Here is a 9,096-nt window from a genome sequence, read left to right on the forward strand (position 1 = left end):
CTGTCTTCTAGGCCACAACCCCCAAGGTCATCACCCGCCCTTGTCCTGGTACAGAGACCACAGCTTTTTTTTTGTTTTTTAGCTTATTTTTCAAGCCACAGCAGTCTGGTTTCCACATGCCACGCCTCTGCAACCGCCTTTTGGTGTTTGTGTTGCTAAACTCAGTGGACATGCTTCTGTTTTCATCCTTATGTCTCAGCGTGTTTCACATGGCAGACAGCTGACATCCTTGAGGCAGTTTCTTCACTCTTGCTTTTCATCTGTCTCTGCCTTGGTTTTCATCCTCCCAGCAACAGATCCTGAGACAAGGACTCAGGTCTAAGGAGGGAGGTGCAGGGATCCCTGGCTGAGGGGTGGGGAGGGAAGGCAGCCAATAAAGGGTGCACTTTTAAGTTTTATTTAATTTTAATTTTTATTTATTTTATTTTTTAAACTGAGGTATAGTTGATTTATAATATTAAATTAGCTTTAGGTGTACAACAGTTATTCAAAATTCTTATAGATTATACATCATGTATAGTCTTTATAAAATATTGGCTATATTTCCTGTGCTGTACAATATATCCTTATTGCTTATTTGTTTTATATATAGAGTTTATACCTCTTAATCCTCTTCCCCTCTTGTGCTCCTTCCCTCTTCTCTCTCCCCAGTGGTAACCACCAGTTTGCTCTCTATACCTGTGAGTCTATTATTTCCTTTTTGTTATATTCACTACTTTGTTTTATTTTTTAGATTCCAGAAAGTGTGCAGTTTTTCTCATCCCCAACCCCCCCAGTTTTATTGAGGTATAAGTAATAAATAAAAACTGTATATGTTTACAGTGTATAGTAATGTTTTGATATATGTATACATTGTGAAATGATTAACCATAGGCAAGCTAATTAACATAGCCATCATCTCACATAGCCATCTTTTTATTTTTTTTGTGGTGAGAACATTTAAGATCTTTCTCAGCAAATTTTAAGTATACCAGATAGTATATTAACTGTAGCTACCAAGCTGAACATTAGATCTCCAGAAGTTATTCATCCTGCATAATTGAAACTTTGAACAAAAGATGCATTATTAAGTCAGTCACCTCAGTGAGTCACTGGACCTCAATCCAGAGGGAAAACTCTGGGAAATAATAAAAAACACATACCTCAGAATTATCCCTTCTAAGGTGTGAGGGAGCTAGGTTATTGATATACCAACTTCTGAAATTAATTGGTTGAAAGCCACTTTGGGGAGGGGGTGGGTGTTGATTTCTCTGCATTTCTAACTTAATGGGTTGTGGGCCTAGCAGCCATCTGGAAGTTGACCTGCAGGGTCTGCGGGTGTTAAGATCTGAAGGATTTGAGGGCAGGGTGCTGACAGTGTCTGCTACACTCCCAAAATAGAATGTAAAGTCTGTGAGGGCAGGGACTTTGCATTTTTTGCTCATTTCTAGATCCTCAATGCTTGGCACATAATAGTTGCTTAATATGTAGTATTTGATGAATAAATTGATGAGTCAATAATTCATGAATTCAATTGTAAGGGTCCAGCAAGAGATTAAGCAAACTACAGTAGTAGATACTGTGGAAGCTAAACATTTCAGGTTAATAAACCTCACTTTTATATGGAAAGGGGAAAGCAAGCAGTACCTTTATAGTAGTAAAGAGAAACTTAGGAACAATTCAGTTTTGCAAAATCACGGAACTCGTATGAAATCGCTGAGTCCTTAATAGTGCCACTGAGCTGCTGGCTACCCAGCTCTGGAGACCCACTTCTGGTTTTTTGTTCTGTGATCTGCTATATTGGCTATTGTTTGAATTGGGATCTCTATTAATTTGCAGCCCAAAGCAACCCAACAGATATAAGCTCTGTTGTAAAAACTTGGTATATAATTACACAACTTTTATGGGCTTCAGTTTCTTCACCTGCAAAATGGGGACAATAATATCTTCTTTGTAGGATTTCTATGAAGATTAGATGAGATAACACAAGGAAAGCACTTAGAATTGTGCCTGGCACAGAATGAATTCTCAGTCAATATCAGTTGTTGTTAGTGTTTTATTATTATTATTTAAAATTAAATTTATAAAAATATAATTATTTAAAATTATAATACATATTTAAAATTATAATTATACACATAATTTTATAATTATATATAATTATAAAATTATAATTATACACATAACTATGTGTTAACTATTTGTTCTAAGTTCTTACAATATTTAATTTTCAAAATTAGGCATTTTTAGTTGCATTTTTGATATTTTCTAATTTTTAACCTTAACGTATAGTGATCAGAGAACATGGCATGTATCATTTCTGCCATTATGTGGCATGAAATTGGAATGGTTTTTGTAAAATGTGCTTTAGTGCATAAAAAACTGTATGTCTAAGAGTTAATCTTCCACATACATCTATTAATGCTACCTCATTAGTTGTCTTGTTCAGATCAATCACTTAAATCCCATATCTAGAACTGAACCTGAACTTGTTCTCCATTTCTACTTTCTAAATGTTTCCAAGATCCACCTCTCCCTCCTATGTTCTAACTGGACATGATCCTAACATTTTCTCAAATTCCAGTTTGTTTCTAGACTCAGTAATTTATCTCTGAGACCCTCCTATTCTCTACCACCAAATAACTTTTTTTTTAATGAAGATACTGGGGATTGAATCCAGGACCTCGTGCATACTAAGCATGTGCTCTACCACTGAGCTATACCCTCCCTGCTCCCCCCAATAATTTTCTTTATCAAGATTCTGGGGGAAAAAAACCTCCAGCCCATGGCTTTTCTATCACCAGTGGTGGCCCCACTTTTAAACCAAACTTCCTCTTGCTGTGTCTGTGAGCAGGAAGTGTCTAAAACCAGATGTTCCTCTTTTCTAGATGCCATCAAGATCCAGCCTCCTCCCCTCCCCTGACCATTGCCCTGACACTCAGCTTTTAACCACATGATTGCTCTAGTTTGCTGTTGCAATGGTTCTTACACTTTTCTAACTGCAGAGCATTTTTTTAGAGTAAAAACCTCTATGAAACCATCCACTATTGCTTAACTAGGCTTTGTTGGCATATTTATGACCAGAGAAAGGAGTTTTCAATGTGAACTAAAGAGGTAGGGGCTAAACCGGTCCTGCAATAGGATCTTCGATCCTTCTTGCTATTATTTCCTTCTTTCTACCCCTTCTTTGCTCCCCGGACAAGTGGAAGGTGTTCTTTGTCTTGTCCAAGGCTGAAGTTTCAGTTACTTATTTATTCCATCAACATTTGCTAAGCTCCTTTTAATGTGGCATGTACCATGCTCAGTCTTGGGAATGTACATTTAGATAATTTAAAATTATTGCCTTCACAGACTCACAGATAGAGAACAAACTAGTGGTCACCAGGGAGGGCAGGGAGGGACAATACAGGGGTGGGGAAGAGAGAAGTACAATCTATTGGGTATGAGATTGGCTACAATTGTACAACACAGGGAATATAGCCAATATTTTGTAATAACTGTAAATGGAGTGTAACCTTTAAAAATTGTATCAAAAATGTTATCTTCAATAAGCAAAATAGTAGGAGAAATAGTTTCTTAAACAATAAGATCACAGTGTGAGAACTGTTAACAGAGCTGTACGCAAGACAACCTGGGTCTGAGTAGGAAAATCAGGCAGGCTTCTCAGAAGAGGTGACAGCTTGAGTTTGTCCTTGGAGAGCAAGCAGGAGTTTCTGAGGATGACAAAAAGAAGAGAAGGAAGGCACTCTGGACATGTTCAATGGTGGACTGTACTAGTTTTCTAAAGCTGCGTAACAAATGACCCCAGACTTAGTGGGTTAAAATAACAATAATCATTGTTAGTGGAAATGCAAAATGGTACAGTCACTTTGTGAGATAGTTTGGTGATTTCTTACAAAACTAAACATACTCATGGTGCAATCCAGCAATGGTGCTCCTTGGTATTCACCCAAAGGAGTTGAAAACTTGTGTCCGCACAAAACCCTGCATGTGGATATTTATAGCAGTTTTATTCATAATTGCCAAAACTTGGAAGGAACCAAGATATTCTTCAGTAGGTGAATGGATAAATAAACTGTGGGGCATCCAGACAATGGAATATTACTCAGTGTTAAAAAGAAACAAGCTATCAAACCATGAAAAGACATGAAGAAACCTTACATGCATATTACTAAGTGAAAGAAGCCACTCTCAAAAGGCTACATACTGTATGATTCCAACTATATGACATTCTGGAAAAGGAAAAACTATGGAGACTGTAAAAGTATGACTGGTGGAGGATGTTGATTAAGGGGAAGCTGTGCATATGTGCGGGTAGGAGGTATGTGGGAAATCTTCATACCTTCCCCTCAATTTTGCGGTAAACTTCAACTGCTCCAAAAAGCAAAGACTTTAATTTTTTAGAAAAGAACTCCCAAACTCAACAATAATTATTTCTTTTTTTGGAGGGAGGGGTAATTAGGTTTATCTATTTATTTATTACTTTTAATGGAGGTACTGGGGATTAAACCCGGGACCTCATGCATGCTTGGCATGCACTCTACCACTGAGCTATAACCTCCCCCCAACAATAATTATTTCTTATCTCCCATGATTTCTGTGGGTCAGGAAATTGGGGATGGAGTGAGTAGTTCTAACCCAGTGTCTCTCATGGGGTTGTGGTCACATGTCACCCAGGGCTGCAGTCATTTGAATGCTTGACTGGGGTTGAAGGATCCACTTCCAAAGTAGCTCACTCACATGGAGTGTGAGTTGGTACTGGCTATTGGTGGACAGCCTCAGTTCTTTTCCACCAAGGTCTCTGTACAGGATAGCTTGAGTGTTCTCCCAGCATGGTGGGTGGCTTCTTCCAGCCTCCAGAGAGAGAGGGAGGGAGGGAGAAAGAGAGGGAAGGAGGGAGAAAGAGAGATAGAGAGAGAAAGCATAATCCAAGGGAGCAAGACCAAAGCTGAAAAGCCTTGGGAGTCACACACCTTCACTTCTGCTGCATTCTATTGGTCACACAGGTCAGCCATGCATCAGCTTGGAAGGGGATTACACAGGGGTATGAATATTAGGAGAAGAAGATTGTTAGAGGCCATCTTGAATGCTGGCTACGATATACGGCATGCTAAGTGTAACTGATATATTATGCTTGGGGTGTAAATGATTAGAAATGAGTCTGAAAGCTATTTGTGAACTAAATTGTCAGGATCTACTGAGTCTGGCTTTTAGCTGTTGGTGGTAGGGAAATATTGAAAGATTTTTAAGAAGGCACGTAGAGGGTTGAATTGTCCTTTTTCTATCTAAATTTGGCAACAAGAACTGTCCAATAGTCTAAATAAGCCCCCTGATATTCTCTGCTCTTTCTTTGGGTTGTTTGATACCTCATGTAGGTTTACACACATCCTGTCTTTCAATTTTGGGTTGGACTGCCTTTTGGAAACTGTGTCATGTATCTGCTTGGATATTCTCCCACTAGATAAAATTTAAAATCTCTGTATCAATCTCTGTACTTTTGGTTACAAATGAAAAATTCAACTCAAAATGACTTAAGGAATGAAAAGAATTCATTGAGTCATGCAACTGGAAAGTCTAGCAGTGGAGAGGCTTTCAGGTGTGGTTTGATCCAGTTTCATATTTTCAAGAAGATTCTGGCTCTATTTCTGTGATGTGTTGGTTCATCCTCAGGTGGACTTTCATTACAGTAGCAGAAAGGGCCACAGTCATTCCAAGTTTAATATTACACTGGAAAGCAAAAGCAGCGTCTTTCTCAGATCCACTTTGGTCTCTCTTAGGTCACCTGCCTATCCCTAAACCAATCACAGAAGTCGAGGATGTGGAATATACAAACTGGCTTGGTTTAGTTCACATGCTCCACCCTTGGAACTGGGGATGAAGTCATTTTTTCCAAAACCACATAGTCCTCCAAATGGGAATTGAAAGTTGCTGAGAAGAGGGAAACTGAACACTAAGGAGGCAAACACAAGTGTCCAACACAAAATCAAAACTGTGATGTGGGTCATCTAAACAACATGTACTGAACACCAAAGATAATATTGGGCCCTGGATAGAGCCAATATCCAAGTGAGGTAGAGTATATTATTCTCTGGGAACATAAACTCTCTGAGGGTAGGGATTTCTTCCTGTCTTATTCACATCTATATTCTCAGAGCCTGGAGCAGCACCTGGCACCTAGTAGGTATTTAGTAAATATTTGTTGAACGAATAGTCTGGAGGAAAGATAGATGTATGTGTAATTCACCATACCATATAAGATCCAGCTCTGGCTCTAGGGACTTTGGGAGGACAGGGCTGTGATCTACTCTTTCACTTCTCCTCCTTCTTGTCTCCCTTCTTCTGGTGTAGCTCCTCCAGGTGAGAGACTGGGAGGAAAGAGTTGGAGAGATAGCAGAGAGTTCCTCATGAGCCGGGCTGCCTATCGGTGGTCGGAGGTGCCCCCAGTCTCACTTGTGTGCAGGCTGGGTCCATCTGCTCATGGTCCTCAGGATCCGAGGTTCACGGTGTTCCTGGGGGTGATATTTAGCTTTACCACAGGCCCCTTCTTTGCTGAGGAGCTGCTTGGAGTGGATAATTCCTGCCTCTCCAGGCTGAGCCATTCTCTAACCCTTGTTCCTTCATTTGGAACCATGAAGTCCCCATTTCTCCCTGTTTCTTGGTCTTATTTAAGTCACACAAAACTTTTCTGGAGGAAACCTCTTTTACATGGAGCCTTTCTTCAAACCCCAAAGCCCTGAATATGGAGGCCCTGAAGCCGAATGTGACAGTAACGCTACAGCATCGGGTCAAGGATCAGGTCAGGAACAAGGTTATTTGTCAAAGGGGACGAGATGTTTCATCCAGAAGATATTTAGTAAAATGGTAATGATAATGTGGCAGAGACAGCTAGTTGTCTCCTAGTAGCTGTCTTCCTCGTCTTCCTTTAGTAATTCAACTCCAAATTTTAGCCAGGAATGTGGCTATTTAGAATAAAGACTATATTTCCCAGCTTTCTTTGCAGCGGTGTGTGGCCACGCGACTAAATTCTGGACAAAGAGATGGGAAGGAACATGATATGTGTAACTGTTGGGTCACACCCTTAAAGGAAAGAGTCACACCCACCACGTTCTCTATTTTTCCTGCCAGCTGAAGGGTGGACATGGTGGTGGGCCATCTTTGATGGGGTAGATGAAGAAAGTACCTTGGGAGCAACTTGCTAGAAGGAGCCTGGCTCTCCACACTGTGGCTCCTCTCTACCTCCCTGGACTGTCAACAGGACAGTCTGGCTTAAGCCTCTGAGATTTTGGGTCTTATTACAGCAGTTGAATCTCACCCTCAACTAATACAATGACCACTGGTCGGGCACATCCTACATGCCAGGCACTGTGCTAAGCTTTTCACATACATTATTTAATTTTATCCTTACAATTTTGTTGTTGTTATGTAGTGCATCAGTTGGAGCCTTTGGGGCAAAAATAACAGAAACAGACTAACAAGAAAAAAATGGAAGGAAATAGGGTGACTTAAAGAATGGAAGAGAGGGTTAAAAGACACAGACTCAGAGAGGACAGAAACCATGGCTTTGGAGGTCCTACCAGGAGAGGAATACACCAAATGTTATTTTCTACCGTTGCATCACTGTGCTCAAAATTCAAATTAAAACTAGACAGTCTGGCGGGGGTGGGTGGAGAAACAGCTCAGTAGAGCGCACACTTAGCACGCAAGAGATCCTGGGTTCAATCCCCAGCAACTCCACTGAAAAACAAAATTGTTAAAAAAAAAAGAGAGTCTGCTTGGCTGAGCTTTGGTCAAGAGACTACCCATTTAGTTAAGGAAGTATGAGGCACCTTAACTTACCTTGACTTGCTGTCGCACTACGACTGTATACAATGGTGGAGAGGTAATTGGCCAACATAAAATTGGGTGTTATTAGTTAAAGAAAGAAGGAATAGATATTGAGTAGCCTAAAAACAACAAATGTTCACTATTGGTAAGTAATATAATTTCTAATTGTATTGTAAGGATAATGAGGCTCAGAGAGGTGAGTCACACAGCTAGTAGAAAGCAAAGCTAGCGAATGAACCAGAGTCAACTGCCATGCTCTTAGCCATGATGCCGTGTGGCTTTCAGCTGACTCTGACCAGGTATATATGTGTTTCACTCTCCACAGAGCAGTTCTGTGCCCAGTTGGCTTTCCACTGACTGATGGTGCTTGGAAGAGGGTATAAACGTGGATCTAATGGAGTCCTTTTCCCTGTTGATTCTTGGCCTCATTTGGCCACACACTTGGGGCACGCTTTAACAACAGAACAAAATACCTGAAGTGGGGATTGTTGAATCACGGACATGTGGTTGTCATTCCTACAGGCTGCTTTATCTTAAACACCGCCTGGAAGGATACACGTGGTCCAGACAGCGATCAATGGGCTCCCGGTGTATGAACACGTTCCTCTTCTCTAGTGCTTGGCAAAGAACAAAACCCGTTAACTGCCGGGATCCTTTGAATCCACCAACATGGAATAGTAATTGTGAGAAGAACAGCTGCAATTCCTGCAGGCTTGATTGTCTGCCAAGAATAGAGACCTGTCCGAATTTCTACAGGAAGATGGGGGCTTGGTGTGAAGATACCTGGGGCTCAGGTGTGAGGATGTGTGGGGGATGGACTAATAACTGAAAAGCACCCCCAGAACCAGGCTGTTCTTCACCTCTTTCTCAGAGGCTGTGCTCCCTCACAGCATCTCTACTCCTCGCTGTGAACAGGCTCCGTGCCCTTTCTGTTACTTCTGCCCCTTTGTAACTCAGTTTGCCGCAGGCAGTGCTCCCGTATTCTAGGCGGGGCATTCACGGAGGGAGGCGTCAGGCGCTCTGTCCATCAAAGCCGTCCTTACCTCTCATTGGTCAGAATGGGGTCGCATGGCCCCTTGCTGCGGGGCGGGCTGGGAAAGCCGGTAGACAGCTGTTCCGGCCTCCATTGGAGAGAAACACAGGAACGCGGGATGGAGTTGACTTGTATAAAGCACCTTGCTCTGGAGGTGGAAATCCAACCAACCTTCCCCGGGTGGTTGAGACAAAATTTATAAAATGGCTCAAAACTATAAAACTCTGCAAACATTGGCTTCAAAATAGAACGCATGTGGT

This window comes from Camelus dromedarius, chromosome 24 (genome assembly GCF_036321535.1).
Source record: "Camelus dromedarius isolate mCamDro1 chromosome 24, mCamDro1.pat, whole genome shotgun sequence".
NCBI lineage: Eukaryota > Metazoa > Chordata > Mammalia > Artiodactyla > Camelidae > Camelus > Camelus dromedarius.